Genomic DNA, 21,420 nt, shown 5'->3' with positions numbered 1-21,420 from the left:
GGACTACATTTTTTTTTCTCCTTCTAAAGAACTTCATAGTTTTGTAGTGGGTCAATAAATCAAGCCAACTATACAAGTGTTTCTTACACAAAGAATTGGCTTCTGCTGAATGTCTGCATAGTGCAGCTAGAATGGAAAGTCATTTTGTTTGGAACGACTTTATACATTTTCAGAAAGATATTTTGTTGGCTGGTTATATCCCAGCACATTTAATGAAAAATCAGTTTGTTGGATTATTTCTTGTGCTTTTTTAAAGCAACTCTACTTTTCTTGTAACAGATATAATTAATTATGCACAAGGACACTTTTTCGTGGAAATGAGCTCACATGCAGAGCCCATAAAGAGCTGTCCACATGAATTTTGAAATAGTATTTGGTCCAGTGAATCTACCTGAAGCCTCAGTATAAAAGAAATTTTGCATAAACATGTCCTTATTTTGTTGCATAGACTTTGGAATATTTATAACAATTTTTAGTAAGCTATACTCATCTATATCCGTTAGAGAAATTTGCCTTGATTGCTTTCTGTGACTTCATCTGTAGTGGTACAGTTTTGCCATAAGACTGGCAGAAGAGTAAGACAGTGTCTAGATTAAAAGCAAACAAAAAAAAAAACCCGTGGTAGGTCTTTGTATGGGGCAGTAAAGAGAAAACTGTTATGAGATAAATAGGGGACTTTGCTTATATACTTGTATAGATCTGTAGAAAAAGAGATTATTCAACACAACTCTTTTTCTTGACATCCAGTGTGCTGTAAATCTAAGTCCATTACTGTTTGCCCTGGATAATGTGGGTATGGGAAGTGGCTTATTTCCTCCTTCTTTAATTTAGCCCTTTACTCTTCTCAAGCTCTTCTTCAGACTAAACAGTGGTCTCTTCAGTTTGTGCTTTGTAGTTGTTAACTTGTGTTTAGCTTGTGACTCAGATGGCTTTTCTGGAGAGCTGCTACAAAGTTGAAACCTCTTCAATTTGTGTTTCTCCGCTTGAGTATTCCTGCTTGAGCGACAGAACTTAAAAGATCCTGAAGAGTAGAAGTGTCGTGACAAAATCTCGTCTTGATTTTTTTTCGATTATTTCTATTATCAACCATGTTCATTGTGAATTCTGATCATGTCCTCCAAAGTTTCTACAACATATCACACAGCAGTCAGCTGCATATTTTGCAAGCATTTCCCTCTTCTGCCATCCAAATCCAGAGCAAATATGTTAAACAGCACAGCACCAAGAGTACAGCTGGGTTCACTTTGGCAGTGAACCATTGATAAACACTGTAGGGTACAGTTTTCCAACAGTTTTACTTCCCTCTTTGTAGTAACTTCCTCTAGATCATATTTCCTGCATCTTAGAATATCAAGGAAAAAGTCTTACCAAAGTCAAAATAAACTACAGAGTGGACAAGATGAGGCTTGTAATGAACACTGAGGCCACAGGCTTTCCAAGAAAACAGGGGTCAGGCATCTGAACTGACAGAAAAAAATGACACGTTTTTTCTTACTAATAATTGTAAGAGGAAGTGCAGCTCCATGACAACTGTTTCTGTTTCTTGTAGTCTTTAATCAGTGCAGCACATTGGAGAAAGGGCCAAGTTTGTTTATCAGTATCTTTTAGTGGGTCACTTTGGCCACAGGACCTTACAAAATCATACATGGATGGAGGGAAACTGTTATACAAATATTTGATGTGCAGCTATAGCAGGTTTTTTATTATGCTGCAGAAATATTATGTTTAAAAGTATGTGTGATCTTTCTAGCAGCAGAAGCTGTTTGGGTCTGACTGGTGTCTGTATTTGCATGCAGGGATGGTACAAACTTGGGAAGAAGGGTACAGGGGTCATTGGGGTTGGGCTGGGCTGTGGGTTTGCAGGAAGAAAGTGTGGCTCTTCCCATGTGAAAAGAATACTGCTTATTACCATGCAGAGGGTTTATCCTAACTCATCTGATCCCTATCGCTGCTTCCTTACCAGAGTAAACCATTTCCCTGTTGTAACAGGAAAATATAATGAGACTCATCTGACATGATTTGTGCGTTATACGTGGCTGTATTAGAGGTTTACAGTCTCTTGCAGGGTAGGGGATAAGGATTCTTCTTTTTCCACTCCCCAAGAACTTGCAAACAGCTTGTTTGTTTATCATTTGCTCGTGTTTGTGCAGTTGGATTTGAGCCTGGGAGAAGAGCTCTGGTTTTCTTTTCCAAGTTCCTGAAACCACCAGTCTTCCAGATTGGTTATCCTTCTCAAAGGTAGCAACTAATAGTTCTGTTGTTCCTTCTGTCAAAATTAAAAGTATCTTAGGGAAAACTAGATGAAGTAATTTGATTTTATTTTCTTTTCCTAACGTACAGAAGAATGGTTTCCCCATTTTAGTTGGAGCTCTTTGTCACTGTGTTGATCGTGTCAGCTGCCTGATTGCAACTAACCTTTCAGAAAAAAAGTAAAGATTAAATAATATAAATCTGTCTTCTCAGTGCAATCTGTCAATAAGCTGCTCCTCAATTAGGTAGAAGATCAGCTTTCTTTTGAAGGTCAATGGACTATTAAATTGAAAATTCTTTTTCCTTCTTCGCATTCTTGGCTAAGTTCTCCCAAGTAGTTTCAGTCAAATTTAGAAATGTTTGCTTTTCAGTGGTTTTCTCTATCTTCTGTGCTGAAAATTGTGATAAGTACGTAACAGAAATTTGCTGGACAATCTGTTCTGCTTTGTTATTTCCTCAGCAGATTGGAAAGTTAAAGCACATTTGTTTCCCAATACTGATGTCCTGTACATTGGGTTGGACTGTGGGAGGCTACATCCTACTCAACTTTCTGTGGTTAATGTCCATACCTTCTTTTCATTCTTGTCACTCTCCAGTTGCAGTAGTAGTTATCTCTTTATACAGCATGTGCTGTAGTATATATAATGATGCACTAATTGGCATCTACTGTAATTATAACTTTGACCAAAACCAGCAGGGCTTGCTGATACCGGTGCTGTAAGAGGTTTCTGTGCAGAACTCAATCACCTGATTCAAAACAAAACACACACACACGCAAACAAACAAAAACCCCAAACAAACAAAACCAAACGAAACCAAAACAAAAGACAAACAAGCAAAAAACAATGAAAAAACCACCACAACATGAAACATCTGTAAAAGCTAAACGAGATAAATCTGTGCCTGGTAAACCATTTGAACAGATGAGAAGATAGAGGGCTGGATTTAGAGCTGTGCCATTTTACATAAGCTAACAGTCTGCTCTAGGAAAGGAAAAACAGCTTTGTATTTATAGGGACATAAGGTAGACTTATCAGAATTTATGTGTTGCTGGTGATTGATGTAGTACATAGACATAATAAGTGCCAGCTGTTCCTCCCCCATAAATCAGAAACAGTAATATCGCCTTTTATTTCAGTGTGAACTGACTTGTTTGAATTCCTTTTTAATTCAAATGACCTTTTATTTAGTTACATGTTAGATCTATATCCACACAAATTAGAAACCTTGTGATATAAGAGTATAATGCAACTGGGAAACAGCATCACAAATACCTTTGTATTATCAGGGTTTGCTATCCTTCATGAACTATGTAAAAAACACTTTTCCATTTCTGCCCCTTTTTCAGAAATATATTTCTGTCTTTCTCCATTAAAGTTGATGTGTTTGTGGTTGCCCATATCAGTTGGTATTCTAGCCATATATGGAAGCATCATGTTTTTGTAATGTTAACCGTACTCATACAGATTTGACTTTTATTCCTTTTGATCTCCACTTTCAAAATTCCTCCTTTGTCAGCAACTGTGAAAAAAGAGATTTACATATTTATTATGAAAAAAATCCAGAGGATTGATGTACTAACATATAAATATAGTGAACTACAATGGTGCAAGTAGTTGTCTGAAAGTTATGGCTTATCTGTCCCATTTAGGTCTTAAGGAGATTGCATTTCCTTACTATTTCCTTTCAGGTTTCTGTAACTGGTAGGTGTGTTGATGAAAGTCATGTGTAACGTAACAAGATCAAAAAAAAAAATCGTGTTATGTGTTTGCGCAGTGCAAATGGTTGTGGACTGTATAAGATGGAAGGAAGTGAAGTTGAAATAAAACACTTGCTCAATATGCATAGTCAGGTAATGCAACAAGCACATTCCTGCAGCCTGTTAATAAATTCAATAAATGAGTTATCAGCGGCTGCTATCTGCCTTTATAGTTACCCAAATGAACAACTGGTACATGGTGACCTTTGGTAATTTATTTTAATTATATTTTAGTGGCTCTTTAGGGTTCTCAGACAGGTTTAGTTAATAATAGATAATTTTCCTCACTAGCATTCTCAAAAGTCATGTCTTGCACTGTTTCTCAGCCGTCAGTTTACATAATTTTCGTCTTTTTAAAATGAAACCGTACTGTTACTTGTAAAAGAAGACATGGCTACTCTGTTCATGTGTATGACAAGTGGCATCAGTTCCCTTAAACCAGCTTGCTGTGTTCCAGTGGTGTTTCATTTCTAGGCCCCAATCCTGCTAATTTGTATGTACTTCATATGATGCGAGTTTACTGAATTTTCAACTCCAAACTAGGATAGGTTATAGATTTTACAAAACATACAATACTTGCTTTTTTCTTTGCATGTGAATTGTTTTTTCTATTTTAGAATATATGAAAAAGCTTTACTTCTTCTCATGTTCTGAAGCTTAAGCAGAAATTAAATAAAGCATTTTGAATTTGTGAAAACACACAAACCTCCTATTTGCCTTTTAATATGTTATTCCACCATTTCAAATGTATTTTATTCTATCATTTTAATCCATTTACTTTCAAAAAAATATCATTAGAAGTCATAGAGGTGCTACTGCTTTGAAATGTAAGCCGAAGCCTTATTATTTCGGGACTTGTGCTTTTCAGAAATACATTTCCTTAATTTGACCCCCAGTAACCCCTGAGAGACCTAAGCACAAGTTACAAACTAATTACATGAATTGCTTTACTGGAACTTGTTAGGCATTTTCTGTTTATACATTAATGTAATATAAATATAGCTTGGGCAACAAAAGCCCTTGGGGCAAATTTATGTCCTGAGTAACCCTGTTCTAGTGACCTCAACAGAATTACTCAAAGTCAAGACAGAATTTAAATTGGAAGACCAGATCTTCAGCTGCTGTAAGCAGTCTGAACTCCACTAAAATCAGTGTAGCTGCAGTTGCAACAGCTGTAAAGACAGAACTGCACCTTCAAGTTTATTTTTGAATGGGATTTTTAATTTATGGTCACTTCTATCAAAGGGATTAGGCTGTCTTTTCTTTCCATAGTTTACAACCAAGCAGAATTTATCTGTAGAAATAATTCTGATTTTAGTCCAGGGCTGTTACAATGTTATACAATCTGCTTTTGTCTGAATTTTGAAAAAGTGCTTCATGGACTAACAGGGAACATAGCATATTCTGGTCCTGCATCTTTGTTTTTTCTGTGCTATGATCTAGATTCTAATAAAAGTTTCTCTAACCAAGCAATATATAGGAAATTATGCTCAGGTCCTGCTTAAGAGTTTGTAAATATTATCACCAGACAGTGTTTGTCTTTCACAATAGCTTTGTTTCAAAAACAGATATTAAATACTGCCTAATCTGTACTCCATCCCTAGTGATGTGTATATCATTTTCCTTTCATCTTGGGGATTAGCTCTTTGATTTAGTTGTAAAAAAAGAAAGTGTTAAGTATTAAGTCTGGACAACTGAAAATCTGGATTAAGAGTATTGTGTTTATGAGGAGCCATGAGTGATCTGTAATTTTTACAATATTATAACAATAATCAGTAGGAGTTGTCTGCTGTGTTTTTAAATTCAGTAGTCAGCACTAACACTGTGGGGTTCTCTGAGCTAACTGTAGGGGTCAATAACATCTTGGATTTTTAGTGACCTCCACTCACTAAGCGAATATTATCATTAGTCAATTGACTTGCTGGAAGAGAAACAGCATACATTTCTTCTAAATGCTAGCTCACAGTTTGACTCTTCTCAGCATTATCTAGAATTCTTCTGCAGGCTTGGCCAAGGGACTGGAATTGTGGTTCAGGATGTGAGGCTGGTGATCCTCACTGTTGCTCAGTGTTTCTATGTCTTGCTGGGCAGTATCCCCAGCAGAACTGAGGCCCTGCTGATTTTTCTGGCTTAGGACACATTTTGGGTTCTATTGCTATTTGCTCTTTATATCTTAAGCCCTGAACTATGGTAGCATAAGTGTTGCAAGCAGTTATGTGCCTCTTTTTAAGAGTTTAAACAGCTGCTCTTTCTGCTTTTCTGTGCCAATGCAGCACAGTCAGCTTTCCTGAGAAAACGTCTTCCTTGTAATGTGCTTTAGACTTCCTATTCAACATGCAGTTCAGCTTCAAAGGGATAACACTGTTCACTTCCAGATGCTAGAATAGAATAGAATATTTAGTTAGAAGGGACCTACAGTGATCATCTCGTCCAACTACCTGACCAAAAGGTAAAACAAATTATTAAATTAAATTGTCCAAATCTCTCTTAAACCATGACAGGCTTGGGGCATCAACCACCTCTCTAGGAAGCCTATTTCAGCATTTGACCATCCTCTCAGTAAAGAAATACTTTCTAATGTCCAGTCTAAACCTCCCCTGGCACAGTTTTGAACCATTCCCATATGTTCCATCACTGGATCCCATGGAGAAACGATCAGCACGCCCTCCCTCTTCAAGAAGCTGTAGAGGGCAATGAGGTTGCCCCTCACCCTCTTTTTCTCCAAACTAGACAAATCCAAAGTCCTCAGTTGCTCCTCATAGGGCATTCCTCACAGCCCTTTCACCAGCTTTGTTGTCCACCTCTGGGCACATTTAAGGACCATCACATATTTCTTGAATAGCGGCAGCCAGAAATGCATTCCTCACAGCCCTTTCACCAGCTTTGTTGTCCACCTCTGGGCACATTTAAGGACCATCACATATTTCTTGAATAGCGGCAGCCAGAAATGCACACGGGGTGAGGCCACACCAATGCTGAATACAGCAGGATAATCACCTCTTTTATCAGGCTGGTTAAACTGTGTTTGATGCACCCCAGGATGTGATTTGCCCTCTGGGCTGCCAGGGTACATTGCTGACTCACGTTGAGCCTGCTATCAACCAGCACCCCCAGATCCCTTTCTGCAGAGCTGCTCTCCAGGCACTCCTCTCCTAGTTCATACTAGTAACTAGGAGTTACTCCATCCTAGCTGCAGAATCCAGCATTTGGACTTGTTAAATTTCATCCCATTGCCCAATGCTCCAATCTATCTGGATCCCTCTGCAAGGCCTCCTGTCTGTCCAGTGTCAGCAGCACCTCCCAGCTAGGGAGCCAGTGTCCCATGGGAGTGTATCCCATGCAAAACAATGAAGTTAGGCAATCTCATTACTGCAATTGATAGATGTCCCTAGGGTAACTTTTAACTGAGGTAGTTGGAGTACCAGTGCAGGATAACTGCACTTACATGGCTGTTCTCTCAATCCAACATACTATTTAATGTTTGCAGTTTCAGTCTTTAAAAATCATTGTGTTATAAGAGATTTTAACCTCGCTGGCTAATAGCCTTTCCTTCCATTGCCTGAATAGATGATACTGACTGAATGTGCTAATGCACAGACTTCTACATCTTTTAATCATTTTAATTTACCACAGCACAGCTTTCCCAGAAGTAGCAATGCTAATTTGAGAGTGTGATAGCTGACAAGCAGACTGCTACTTTGTTAGATTGTAGGCACTTTTTAATTAATGTTTTCTACTGGGGTGGAGAGGGATAGAAACTGATTTTAAAGAGAAGGAAAAAAAATCTGTTGGGATAAAAGAATACAAAATTTGGATGACAGACAGAAAAGTACTATCAGCAGATGGTCAAATCTGAGGAAGAACTCTAAAGCAAAACATAAATCTTCTGGTTTATAGACTGTCAGGGAAGAATTGTGTGCACACTGATGCACGCAGCCTAGGAATCAATTAGGAGACAGAGCTCTGCATGCAGACACATCACTAAGGCATTGTTGTTCCAAACAGTGATGGATGTATATAGGAAAACAGGCAGGGAAGAAAGGATTTCCTTTTACATAAAGAAGCAGTTTGAGTGGATGGGTTGTTTGTGGATTAATAGCAGAGGAGGGGCTGGTATGGGTGACATTATGGTGAGCATGTGTAACACATCATCTGGTTAGTATGAGGAAGAGGACAAAGTCATATTTAAGCAACTTGGAGCCCCTCGTTCTTAGGGGAGACTTTAGCCTCCCTGACACCTGCTGGAAGAGCAACACATGTGAGCAAGCCAGGAGGTTTCTGGAGACTGTCAAGGGACTGGAGCATAGATGCAATATACCTAGGTGATACTGTTCTTCCAATTAAAGACCTTGCTAAGGAGGTAGTAATCAGTAGCAGCCTTGGCTTTTAGCAGTCATTAATTATTAGAGCAAACATCCTGAAGGGAGTAAGGAAGGCAAGTAGCAGAGTACATCCTGGCCTTTGATAGAGCAAACTTAGTTTTATTCTGAGAACTGCTAAATCGGATCCTTTGGAGACAGCATGGTTATGCTAAGGCTAAAACATTATTGCGTAATCTGATTACCATTGATGATGAAATTACCAGATCTGTGGATAAGGGCAGAGAAGTTGATTTCAACTACCTTGACTTCAGCAAGGCTTTTGACGCTGTCTTCTGCAGTAGAGATGTTGATAAACTTGTTTGCATCTAGCAGCGGGCCACTGAGATGTGCTGAAACACGTGCCCTATGAGAAGAGTCTGAAAGTATGGGACCTAATAGTGGTCTTCCAAAACTTGAGGTTACTAGGAAGATGGAGCTTGGCTCTTCAGTGAGGTGCACAGGCTTAGAACAAGAGAAAGTGATCCTAAGTAGAAAGAGGGGAGGCTTCCAAAAGAAAGAAGGAATAAAACCAAAAAAGGGAGGAGGGGGAAATGATTACGCATCAGGACAAGGTTCCCAGAGAGGTTGTAGAGAGGTTGTAGATTTTTTTTTTTTTTTGTGTGTCTTTGATCTATGTTGGACTAAATGGCTGTTGGAGTACCTTTCCAGCCCAAATAATTCTTTCATTCTGGGAGGAACAGCAAGTATCCAGTGCCAGCCAGCATTAAACAAACAAACAAAACAAGAGAAAAAGAAGAAAAACCAGCCCCAAACCTGCTTTCTTTTTGTGTAACTCAAAAATAGTTTAGTGGAATATGCTGTATGTTTATAGCATACAAATACACCTTGCTTTTACAACTTAAATATTTTGCTCAAGTTACCAGTTTACACAAGCTATTATTTGGCAATGAAAGTCAGGAGGCACATAGAAATGCATTCCCATTTTTAGAAATTATCAAGTTAATTCCCCACATTCCAGTGGGGAATATGCAGATGTCAGAAATGTCAAAAAAATGTCAAAACCTGGAATGCTGCTGTAAAATTGAGTTATTGTTCTTCAGTTTCCAGTTTTTGTGTTTAGGCTTGATAAGGAGACTACTATTCTACTGCTTTTAATCCTTTCAGTATTGTTATAGGAGCTCTGGTTTCCCTGATGATATCCAAGGAGATGAGATCAGAAGGTGAAATACTACTCTTAAGTCAATATTGAAGGAAAGAAGATGAAATCCCAAAGAAATAGATGTTAAAATTGAGGATCCAGGGGAAGCGTGGCGAGGAGTAGGAGGAGGGATTTCTTGGAAGGAAGCCTGTAACACACACTCAGGAACAATGGTAGACAGAATGGGAGGCTTCTCCAGTTTTTGTCATTTCATAGAATCATAGAATAGTTAGGGTTGGAAGGGACCTTAAGATCATCTAGTTCCAACCCCCCTGCCATGGGCAGGGACACCTTCCACTAAACCATCTCACCCAAAGCTCTGTCCAGCCTGGCCTTGAACACTGCCAGGGATGGAGCATTCACAATTTCCCTGGGCAACCCATTCCAGTGCCTCACCAACCTCACAGTAAAGAACTTCCTTATATCCAATCTAAACTTCCCCTGTTTTAAGTTTTAACCCATTACCCCTTGTCCTATCACTACACTCCCTAATGAAGAGTCTCTCCCCAGCAATGTAAATCAGGGTTCTTTTTTCATTTGTTGAGAAATTATAATTTGTCTATGTAAATTGTGTCTCTGCTGAAGTTCACCTGTCTCTCAATGCAAAGTACCTTCTTCATAGGATGAAATTTTCTATGTATTAGCTTTCTCAATCTATTCTGAACACCTGTTCTTCAAATGCAGGAGGTGTTAACTATATTTTAAAGACTTTTTTTTTTTTTTTGTAACCACATGAGTTGCAGAATCTGGACTTTTAGTATAAGCTAAAAACAGTGTCAATGTCATAAAAGTTTGGCTTTTAGATCTATGTCTTTGTGCCACCTTTTTTTCCAGAGGAGCTAAATATATATATATTTTTTTTTTCTTAAAATATGTCCTTTTGTAAGGTAGTCAGGTACATGAATAAAAACAAGCGATAGCCACTCAAATTTCAGGTTTAGGCTACATTTACCTATTTTTGCTACATTTGGGAGATTTTTAATGAAAATTATATTTCCCAGTTCTTTAATTCTTCCCACATATTGTCTGTTCCTTACACACAAAAAAGGTTTCCATATGATCTACTAATATATCTGAAATCATGTAAATGTGATTCATTAATATATCTGTGATAAATCTGAAATTATCAACAAGCGCATAACTATATTTGTACCATTTATGTTATTGCTGGATTTGACTCTACTGCATTGTCTATTTAACATTCCTTTGACAAAGATCATAAGCAAATTATTTATTCATAATAATGTGCTTTATTTTCTGTCTAGATGTGGGCTTTCTGCCATTTATTTCTGTCTAGGATAGCTTGTGCTTTCTGAAGACCAGATTAAGTATAAATCCTAGGCAATCACTTTAAATATAACAGCAAATCAACATCTTTGTAATATGCTGTACTTCCTCATTCGGGATTTGATAACAAGGGTACCTTCTACCTTACATTTATTAGGAGATGGAAAGCCATTTATCAAGATTATTGGTGTGGTCAGTTACAGAGTGCTTTTCCTTTGTTTTCCTCAGCAATTCTGTTGCTTCAAGTTTGGACATACTAATATATAGGTGTAATTCTTTTTGCCAGTGATGTTTGCCTGAAATGGCTATCTCAAACAATTGAGATGGGGCTTTAGTGTGTGTGGTCTTTTTTATTGCCACTGGGCATAGCTGTAGGAACAGAAGATTTATAGTACCGCTCCCTTTCCCATGTATTTCCTGCAGCTACTGTTTGAATACTAATTTTGTAAATTTAGAGTATCATGAAATGTTGCTGCTCATGTCAGCAATGTCCATGTGCTTTCCAAAACTACTTGCAAGTGTGTTTAGCCCTAAGATGCGGACTTAGACAGCACTGGAGTCTGAGGGCAGAATTAGTAGGTGCAGATACTGTTGCATAGACAGGCACTGCAGAGAGATTTTAATTCATGTGTCATTTGGTCTTTAAGACTTTTGAGAGGAGTTTTAGGCATTTCATGTAAGGAATGTTCTGAGAGAATGCTGGGATTAAGCTCAGGAAGCCAACCACATATGGTTGCAGAGAACAGGGATCCATCCTTAAATGACAAGTATTTGTTAAAATCTGAAAAAGGCTGAGAATGGAAAAGATATATCTGGATACTTCAGCGAGAAAGTATTTTCTGTCCTGTCTCTAGGCTACAAACTACCATGGCTTAGTGCAGGCTTTACTGAAAGAAGGTCAGAATAAGTCACACAAGAATTTCAATTCACATAAAAGCTACAGGTTTAAGTTCAGTTTAAGGATGTGCACTTACTTGGCAGGGCTAGTTACCTTCCAAAAATTAGATTGTCCAGTTCAGATTCATGCCCTCCATGGGTTTGCTCTATGTTGCTTACAGATGGAATAGCAAGATAACTCATCTTTCACTTAAATTACAGCAGTCTAGCCTTTGAAGCTGATCCAACCTCCTTTACTTGTTGTGACTGAATACCATGATACTGAAAGAGACTTACAAGTTCTCGTGCAAAACCAGCAAGCATCTACTGATTACAACATTATATGGCAATCAGCTATGTACTCTACGGCTACTGTATATGCCAAGGGCAACTAGATTATGATAACCACACTGTTGCTTGAGCCCCCAAAAGAAAATTGTCTTTGCATGTGATCCAGACCTGACAGTGCCTATTGACTATAGCGCTGTAGCAGTGTCCCAGACATGGCACTGACTTTGCGTCCCTTGTTTATCAGTTAGAGTTAAGTGCTTTTTGGTGTTTAAAGTAAATAGCTGATAAAATCTCCTGACTAGCACATGCTTTTCGAGCATGGAAAATACAGCTGTGTATGTCGATTGACAGTAACTATTTCACACATACTGGGAATGTAATGTAACCTTGACAGCAAACCCTGTTAAATAGTATTCTGATCCCTCACATAGGGGTATCAGAGAAACTACAAAAAGGAAGCAGTTATACATCCTCTGTTGCTTGCAACAAAGTGTTGACTTTTTAACTAAACGAATATACTTGGTGTGTCACTTCAGTTAATGCTTCTGATTCTCATGTAACCAATTCTTCATCTTTCATCTACTGCTCCAAAAATCTTGTTCAAATGACAATAAAATTATACTGAAATGCATGTACACCAGAGGATGGAAAATATTTATAGTTATATGTTTACGATATTTCTTCCCATACTTTTAAAATGCCATAATTCACAGTTGTGCAGAAAAGAGGCTTTGCTAGTAAAAACTTGTTAGTGTGTTCACCTCTCATAAGACAAAAATCAGTCTGTTAACTCACAGCTTCTCAGTTGAGTACTCTTTAACTGTGGTGCACAGTTAATCTATTGCTTAAAAATCGGAAATGAATAGTTAAAACTGAGGCCAACAGAAAATTTGATGTTGCCCAAACACCAGCATAAGCTGAAGACCACTGATCTTGGTAGAATGTACATGGTATTTCCTAAGGAAGCAAAGATTATATCCAGGCGGTCTTTGTGGACTGTAGTAGAGACCAAACTCTAGGCCCTAGGCTGCTTGAGTATGGGTCCAGCCCCTGTTGATGCTGCCCAGAGCAGGCTGACCACACACTTGAGCACAGCAGTTTAAATGAGTCCCCTTATCTCCTATGTAACATCTGAGGCATAAATACTTTTTTGTTGTTTTGGAGGGTTCTTTTGTTCAGAGGCTGTTTTGTTGTTGGTTTTGAGTATGACTTGTTTTTTAAATAGTCAAAGGGTGTGTTTCAGCCACCTGGAAAGGTGTTTGTGGGGTGTAATGCTGCAGGTGCCAGTTGCATGCTCTGGGAGGAGGCAGAAGGGCTCTGTTGGTGTCACACCAGCTGGGACGCAGGATCATAGAATCGTTTGGTTTGGAAAGGACCTTCAAAGCTCATCTAGTCCAACCCCCCTGCAATGAGCTGGGACATCTTCAACTGGATCAGGTTGCCCAGAACTATATCCAGCCTGACCTTGAATGTCTCCAGGGATGGCATATCCACCACCTCTCTGGGCAACCTGTGCCAGTATTCTACCACCCTTATTGCAAAAAAATTCTCCCTCACATCTAGCCTGATTCTCCCCTTTTTTAGTTTTAAAACCATCAGACCTCACCATATCACAACAGGCCCTGCTAAAAAGTCTTTCCCCATCTTTCTTATAGGCCTCTTTTAAGAGCTGAATGGCCACAACTCAACAAGGTCTCCCTGAAGTCTTCTCTTTTTACAGTCCGAACAACCCCAACGCCTTTCCTTATGTGAGAGGTGCTTCATCCCTCTGATCAGTTTTGTGGCCCTTCTCTGGACCCTTTCCAACATGTCCTTATCTTTTCAGTGTTGGGGGCCCCAAAGCTGAATGCAGCACTGCAGGTGGGGTCTCATGAGAGTGGAGTAGAGGAGAATTACCTCCCTCGACCTGCTGGCCACCCTCCTTTGGATGTAGCCCAAGATACGGTTGGCTTTCTGGAGATGAACTTGTGGCAATTTGTATTTGCACTGTTAGAAGTAGGCCCTTGAGTGAATTCTCCCATCAGCTGTGTCTTGGTTTCCTCATGCATCCAGTTTGGATGAGGAAGAGACCTAACAGGCCTGAACTGACAACGTAGAAACACCCTTGCCTTTGAGTCGTACAGCTGGTCTGATAAAAAATGATAGCATGCACTTTGTCTAGACTGTACTGTTTGCCTAATGGTGAAAAGATGTTTTATCAACACATGTTGGGGGGTAAACTCTGGACGGACTGCAGGCGACCTGATGTAAACATCTGAAAAGAAAATTGGAATTGAGAATTAATTGTACAAACGTGCTGTGACAGGCAAAAATGTTCAGAGAAGTCAACAAAAGCTATTACGAGCATCGGTAAGATCGTCTAAAAATTATCAGACTGCTTTAATAAGGAGCTGAAATGTAAGCAAGGATTTAGGAGAAAGACTTTAGAGTAGGAAAAATACTGTCTTTGTATTTTAGCAGAATGACTAATAAGGTAGTTCGGTCAGTAGGTTTTGAAAGCAAATTAGCATGTTTAAAATGAAAAATGAAGCAGCAGTGAGACACGCATTGGCTGCCAGGTGACAGTTCCAATAATCTTGACCATAGAAGAGCTAAAGAAAGTTGAGCATAACAGAAGGAAACTGAGTTTGAGTTTTAAGGCTTTGTGAGGGTGAAAGATTAAAAAGCACAACATGATATTTCAGGCTAGTAAAACTACAGACATTGTGACTGTAGGGACTGAATCATACTGCACACAGTGATGTATAGATGGAATACTTAAGCTAGGAGGCAAAATCCTGTAATCCTTACTAAACAAAAATCCTACTCAAGTCGGCAAAAGATTTGGGTGAACAAGGAATGTATAACTGGGCAATTAGAGACAAACTTGCAGCCTGACCTTGACTGGGCCTTTGTGCCTGTGATTAGCTGTACCCATAGCATCTGGGCACATTCATTTAAAGGCACAGTCAATTCTAATTACATCTTTGAAAAAAAAAACAAAAAAAAAAAAAACCAAAAAAACCCAAACAGTTATGCCATAGCTAAAGTTCTAATTGATCCAAATGCAAAGAACTGCAGAGAGACATATTAAGGGTACACTTTTAAAATCTGAGTCTTTTGGAACAGTAGAACTCTGCATTCTTTGTTCCTTTCCTTCTCAGGGAAAACAGGAATTTAATAGATACTGTTGTAGTTTTGTCCCTAGTAATTTAGAGTGACTCTTATGTGACTTTTCAAAGACTTAAGACAGTATGGGAGATTGTTGTGTAGGATGTCAGAAATAACATCCAGATAAATTAATAAAAAGATGTAACAGTATCTGCCATATGTGTTTATTAAGCTATGTTAATAATTGCTCTCCAAATTGTCTTAAAACTATTTCAGTATGAAACAAAATGTTCTTAAAGATCATTCATTTACATTTTTCCCCTCCTTTACGATCCTAGTTCAAATAAAATTGAAAATAAACAAAACACTTTCTTTTGAAACAAAATCTAATTCAGCATACCAGAAATGTCATTCTCACTGCCAGTTACTCTAATGGGACATGTGTTCCTTGTGTCTGAATCTACTTTGTTTGAAAAGAGCTGCTGTCTCAAAGCCTTGAGGAAATTGCAGTTCTCAGTAAAAGAAATGCTAGAAACGTGTGCAAAGAACAGACAGAAATTGTTTCATGGTCTGGTCCTGTAAATGGTAACCTCAGTGACTACAATGGGCTCTTGGTATTAACAAGTGTGTGTCCAAAATTCCAATTTCCAGGACTGCAGTCCTGCAGACATGTGTGTCCTTCATGGTGCACACAATTAGCTGCTGGAAAAAAGGCAAAGGAATCCTTCTATTGCATTAATTTTGTGCAAACCATTACAAACAGTCACTGTAGATTGACTTTGGGAAGTGGTTGAATATGCTTGAAAAAGTGCTTCCTTAAGGGTTGCTGGTAGTGCTATAGAATTTGAAATTCCTCTTCTGCATAAACTTTCCTTCTTTGACACTTTCTTTTGCTAAAATCTCAACAAAACTCTAGAACCTTTTATTTTGAGGAAACTGACTAATGCAACAAGATCTGTTTTATTCAGAAAGTCTAGAGCCCTTTAATTGTTTCTTCCTTTTGTATTAGAATCTATTATCTTGAGAAGTGTACCTTTGCTTCTGAAGAAAATCTCAGCCTGAGAGTGAGTGTGAGGTTGTACTATCTTGCTATTAACTAACTTTTACTTCCTTGTCTCTTTCTTCCCTCACTTCCATTTTCAGCTCACATACCTGATACCTGGTTTGTTTACTTAAAGTTCTTCTGTTCAAAACTGTGACCAGTTGAATGCAAAATACAGTGACACAAAACATTTTTTTTTCCATAAAACAATTGTTTACTTCTAAGAACAAATAAGGAGCTTAATATGAGTAATTTTTTCAATATAACAATAAGGTTTATTCATAAGCTTAGCTTAACTTTAAACATCTTCGTTTTGTCTTTCTAGAGACTCTGAATAACTAGAGCCTCTTTTTCTTCTTCTCTCTGTATGCCTCCTTTTAATATATATCTGTATTATAAATATATATCTATACATATTTTCTTTTTCATTAGTTTCTGGGTCTAGAGAAGAATGCAGCATGGTGGTATAGGGCAAGTCTCAACTAATGGCAACTATAATGGGTTTCAAAATGCAGTATTATCCAGAGGAATCCAGAGGAAGATGATAGCTCAGGTCATACTTTGTAAATCTTGTATTGCAAAAACCTCATTCTGCAGTCGAGTCTCATTCAAAAAGTCTTCTGATAGCATACTGTGTTCAGCATTGGATTACTCTGTGTCCTGTCAGTATAAATTAGGATCTAATTTAATACTGCTGATGTTCCCTGACCCTTTTTAAGTAACATTACAGTACAATACACTATTCAGAATAATTTAAGCCAAAAATAATGGGCAACATACATTTCTCCTGCTTTGTTTGCATGAAAGGGAATTCTGACCAAGTCTCAATCTATTTTTTGGATTTGCTGTTCTCAAGGATTCGTTTGCCTTTCTCCATCTCTCATGCCTTGCTGACAAATCTCTTAATACCTGTCAGGTTTTACATGGTACAATAAGCTTTCTCCTTCAGTGATACAGAAGCATTACTTCTCTTCTTGTGATCAAACCCCTTTGTTTTTTATTTTTATTTCCCATAAGGGATGTGACAGCTCCACAGAACTACTGATCTTTTATGTCATAGTTTGTAATGAAGTTAACTCATCAGGGAAAGCAAAAAGGAAAAAGGTATTATAGGGTCAATGTCTGAACAAACATTTTTGTTTCTGTGTATCCTCTCTGTAACAGGTAGTGATCCAAAGCATGGTCCACATAGAATTTAGGATTGAACAAATTTCAGACCCAAGTTATCAGGCTGGGCACAAGTGGGCAGAAGGTAGCAGGTCCTTTGCATTCTGTATCTACCTCAGACTACTGAAAGTCAGATGATCTCTTTCTTTTGCTTACATTGCTAAAGAATCTTTACATAAAATATTTGTATAGTGCATTGACAACAAAAATAAAAGCTGCTTCTGATTTTTTCTTCATTAATGAAATCTCACAATTTAATACCTTAGTTACCAAAGGCTTAGCTGTATGATGCATTATTCTGGTGTGTTACTTTGAGCTACCAAATAGACCTTTTAGTGACTTGTGTAAAATGACTTGAAGAAATGTGATGCTAAATAAAATAGATAATAATCTAATTTTAATGGTGTACACTTAGAAAATCTAAAATAGAATGAAATGCCCAGGTTTCTAGGAGACTTTATGTGATTTATTTTTTTTTACATATATGCAAAACTTGTTTGTAATAATTTAAAACCAACATTTTTCTGTGTTATAGCATCCTCATTATTCTTTAGTTTTCTGTTGAGTTTTAAGTAGCATATTGTGTTAAGTAATGTATTGTGTTTAGAGCTGGAATATTTGTTGAAACAGGCAATGTGACAAGGTAGGTGGTCTTCTAATTAATATTTCTGTACAGATCTGTAAACTGTGCAAGGCTTGTTTTAACAAAACAGAAATCATATCCTATTAGATTAAGTTGTTTGTTTGGGAATAAAGTTCAACTTTTTCTTTGAAATTCACTTGGTCTTGTTTCATGGCCTATGAAATCATTTAAGAACCATTTTAAAAGTATAAGTAATTCAAGAAATCCTGTTACCTGTTGCTAAATATTTAGACCACATATTAATTACATTTGTTCAGGGCTTCAGACAGTGATTTTAAAAACTTGGTTAAAAGGAAAGTTACTTAGTGAGAGAAATACAACAATGCTAAGAGGTGACATGTTCATATAATCTTTCTGTCCTACAAATGGCTACATTGTTAGAAATTCAAGACTAAACAAGAGTGTTGAATTGAAAACTACACACACTCATCACAGTGAGAACACACCACGTGCTGTAGCCTGTGTGTTCAGCGTAACTCAGGAATGTTCTTAAGAATGTGCAGTTTCTTATTCCAGCTTTTAGTGAAACCTTTTTGTATGTACTTTTGACCTGTAGAATAGAAAATGTTACATGAAAACTGTATCTGCTGCCTTTTTGAAGCCCATCACTTGATACATGGCCAGAACTCTTACTTTTCACTTATTAGGGTCTAGGACGTATCTGCATAGCTTACATACTGTGCTCAAGTGGGGTCTTAGAATGGTCTAGCATTCAAATTAAATGAAAGGGCTGTCCCTTATCTTCATGCTTAGAAGCTTAGTAAATCTCTGCTTGATACTGAGAAGGTTTTTAATACTCATTGCCTGTGGTACAGCTGCTGACCTGATGACAGGTAATTGCAACATTACCAGGATAATAGTTTTCTTCAAAAACTGTCTCCGTATTTGTTTGCTTTTACTGACAAAGATAATGGCAGTTGTTAATAAGAATAATGATAATACCAGTGAAAGCTCAGTACAGACTGAAAACAAACAACTTTCTTATAAAGGCCTTGTAATTTATTCTTGTGTACTGATTTTAATGAGACACATCTGACTGTTGGAAGGAAAACAAAAAGTTTCAGGGTATAAAACCAGAACAAAATAATATCCAAACCATTACAAAATTTTGCTTGACTGGGTGTTTTATCTTCTGAGAGAGTAAGTTCTCATAACCACAATTTTTAATTGGAGTTCTGTTTTGAAGTACTTCAGTTTTCAGAGTTGCGTGATTCACTTTCCTCAATGTTAGTCAAAAGTTACTTAAAAGTATTCAAAGCAAACGTATTGTTTTTATAATGTGTCAAATTCTCCAGAACTGCCATATGGCGTCACCCCAGATGCCTCACAGTTGGGATGTACACAATTGGCACAAGAACTTCACCAGCTGCGGTGGCTGTTTTGCAGAGGGCACTGGAGTTCTCGTGCTGCTGGCTGTCTTCTTTCCAGTGGATTGCTGTGTCTGTTAGCCACTTTGATAACCCAGCAGTCATCACAGTGTTGTCATTTAATTTCACTTTGCAAATGTGTTTTACTTATAAATGGTTTTGATTTACAAATGGCTTCCCCTTTCTTCTGGTCATGCATGGTGATCCTTGCATTCATCACCAACTGATCACCATAGCTGTGGATGACCAAGAAAATAACACAGATCTCATACGGATTGCACTGCCTGATATCTCCAAGATTTAATCAGTTGGAAGCCTTTCAGCAGCAATAATCCAAATCCTTGTTGAATCCCAATCTACTCTTAATGCTAGCTGGAAGCTTTGGCATGAGTCTTCGTCTCAATTAAATAATCCATGTGTAGCTGCACTTACCAAATGGTTATCCCACAACTTTCCACAGCTGCTGTGCAGCCTTTGACCTGTAATTTGAGGGGCTCATCTAGTGCAAGTTCCTGAATAGTGAATCAAGTCCATTGATAACGGGCTTGATTTTTTTATTTTACTTTGCAGTTTTGACTTGCCATATTCTTAGAAATGGTCTGTGTGGGATTTATGAATACAAGTTGAAGACTACTGCTGTGGAACAATGCAAATTTCAAAGATCGGGCTGAAGTGCATGAGAACAAAGCCATTTCTGTTACTGTTATCTAGTTACGAAATTACTTCAAAAAAGGCCATGGATATTCAGAGCCTGGATAAGGTGCCACCAAGCCTCTTTCTCAACACTCCTTTCCATCATGGTCAGGAATGGTATTTGACACCTTTTCTTTTCCTGTTTCTGTACACATGTGCACACGTCTGGACTGCGTGGATTTCTGTCATGGCACTATGGTATTACCATCTCTAATTGCATGAGATACTGTGATACCTACAGCAGTGTCTTAATTACCCAAATTCATAGGAACCTGAGAGAAGTGGCCATTTAAGACAAGCTTCTAAATTAACCAGGGAGCAGAGCATGGAGTTGCTTTAGAAAGCAACTAGAATTATTTTTTTCTCTGCGTCCCAGGGAAATCAGATCAAAAAAAGGTATTTTTGCAAGTAATTACCATTGAATGCATGACAGTACCAGCATTTTATTAGGGAAGGCTGAGAACAATTCAAGAATGTACGTACTTGAGGAATAAACACTAGGCAAGAAGCATGTTTCAGAAAACCAGTAGCAGCTAAATGTTTGATTGAAGGACTGAACAGAAGTGCCTCTGTGCAAATCTGTAATCTTAGATACATCTTTCTGCATTTTCTAAGAATATCTAGATTAAATTTTACCTGGAAAATGCTGACTTGCATAAAAAATTTCCCTTCATATGGAAATTTTAGACTTCGTACCTCAGCTTAAATACTTGTGCTTCCAAATAGGAGAGCAATACTAAATAAGATAATCCTAGGCTGATTTTTCTAGCAGTTTATGCATCACCCTCTCAAAAAATGTTCTGGACAAAAGAAAAAAAAATGCGTAATATAGAACTGAAACATCTGTAGTCTTAAGCTTACTCTTATAGCCTGTGTCTTTTTCTTCTTTTTTAGCAAATTCTCTTTCAAGTGTCTTCTCAAACTTGTTTATTTTTCCTTTCTATATGCTTTATACAGTCCCCTCATTGCCCATTTATTTGAGGCTTTTCTCCTGGTGTTATTCGTGGTATATAAAATGCCAGAATGAAAAGAGGTCACTTAAATCATAATATAGTTCAGACTGGTTTATTTATTTTATACTTTCATCCTTACTTTTTATGTTTGTCTGATGTGGTTTGTAAGGTCTTTGGAGCAGAGACCAGTTCTAATCTCTGCTGTTCTCATGATGTTTTGATTTAATTCAAAGTAAGTGCAGTGATCTTGCTGCTTATTTAAGGTAATGTGAACTAAAAAATTATGTTCACTTACCACTTCACTTCTGTTAGGCACTGTTTTGTAACTATATTGAAGGGTAACTTAAAATGTTGCAACTGCAGGCAGTCATTCAATTTTACTAGTGACAAATTGATGCATAAGAGATAAAAATAAGACTATTTGGCATGATTGTATAGGTGAACAAAAAAGGTTAATTTAATACTTAACTTTGGCTAAGATA

At 37.7% G+C, this 21,420-nt stretch overlaps 1 protein-coding gene across 4 annotated transcripts in view; it reads left to right on the top strand.

Annotated features, from left to right (window-relative positions):
• VEGFC (vascular endothelial growth factor C) overlaps positions 1-21,420 on the top strand; it is a 102,570-nt gene that overhangs the window by 54,558 nt on the left and 26,592 nt on the right. The gene's annotated exons all lie outside the window — the stretch shown is intronic.

This window comes from Lathamus discolor, chromosome 1, assembly GCF_037157495.1.
Source record: "Lathamus discolor isolate bLatDis1 chromosome 1, bLatDis1.hap1, whole genome shotgun sequence".
Lineage (NCBI taxonomy): Eukaryota > Metazoa > Chordata > Aves > Psittaciformes > Psittacidae > Lathamus > Lathamus discolor.
The sequence above is the reverse complement of the archived record's forward strand: the minus strand, read 5'-3'. Positions and strand labels throughout refer to the sequence as shown.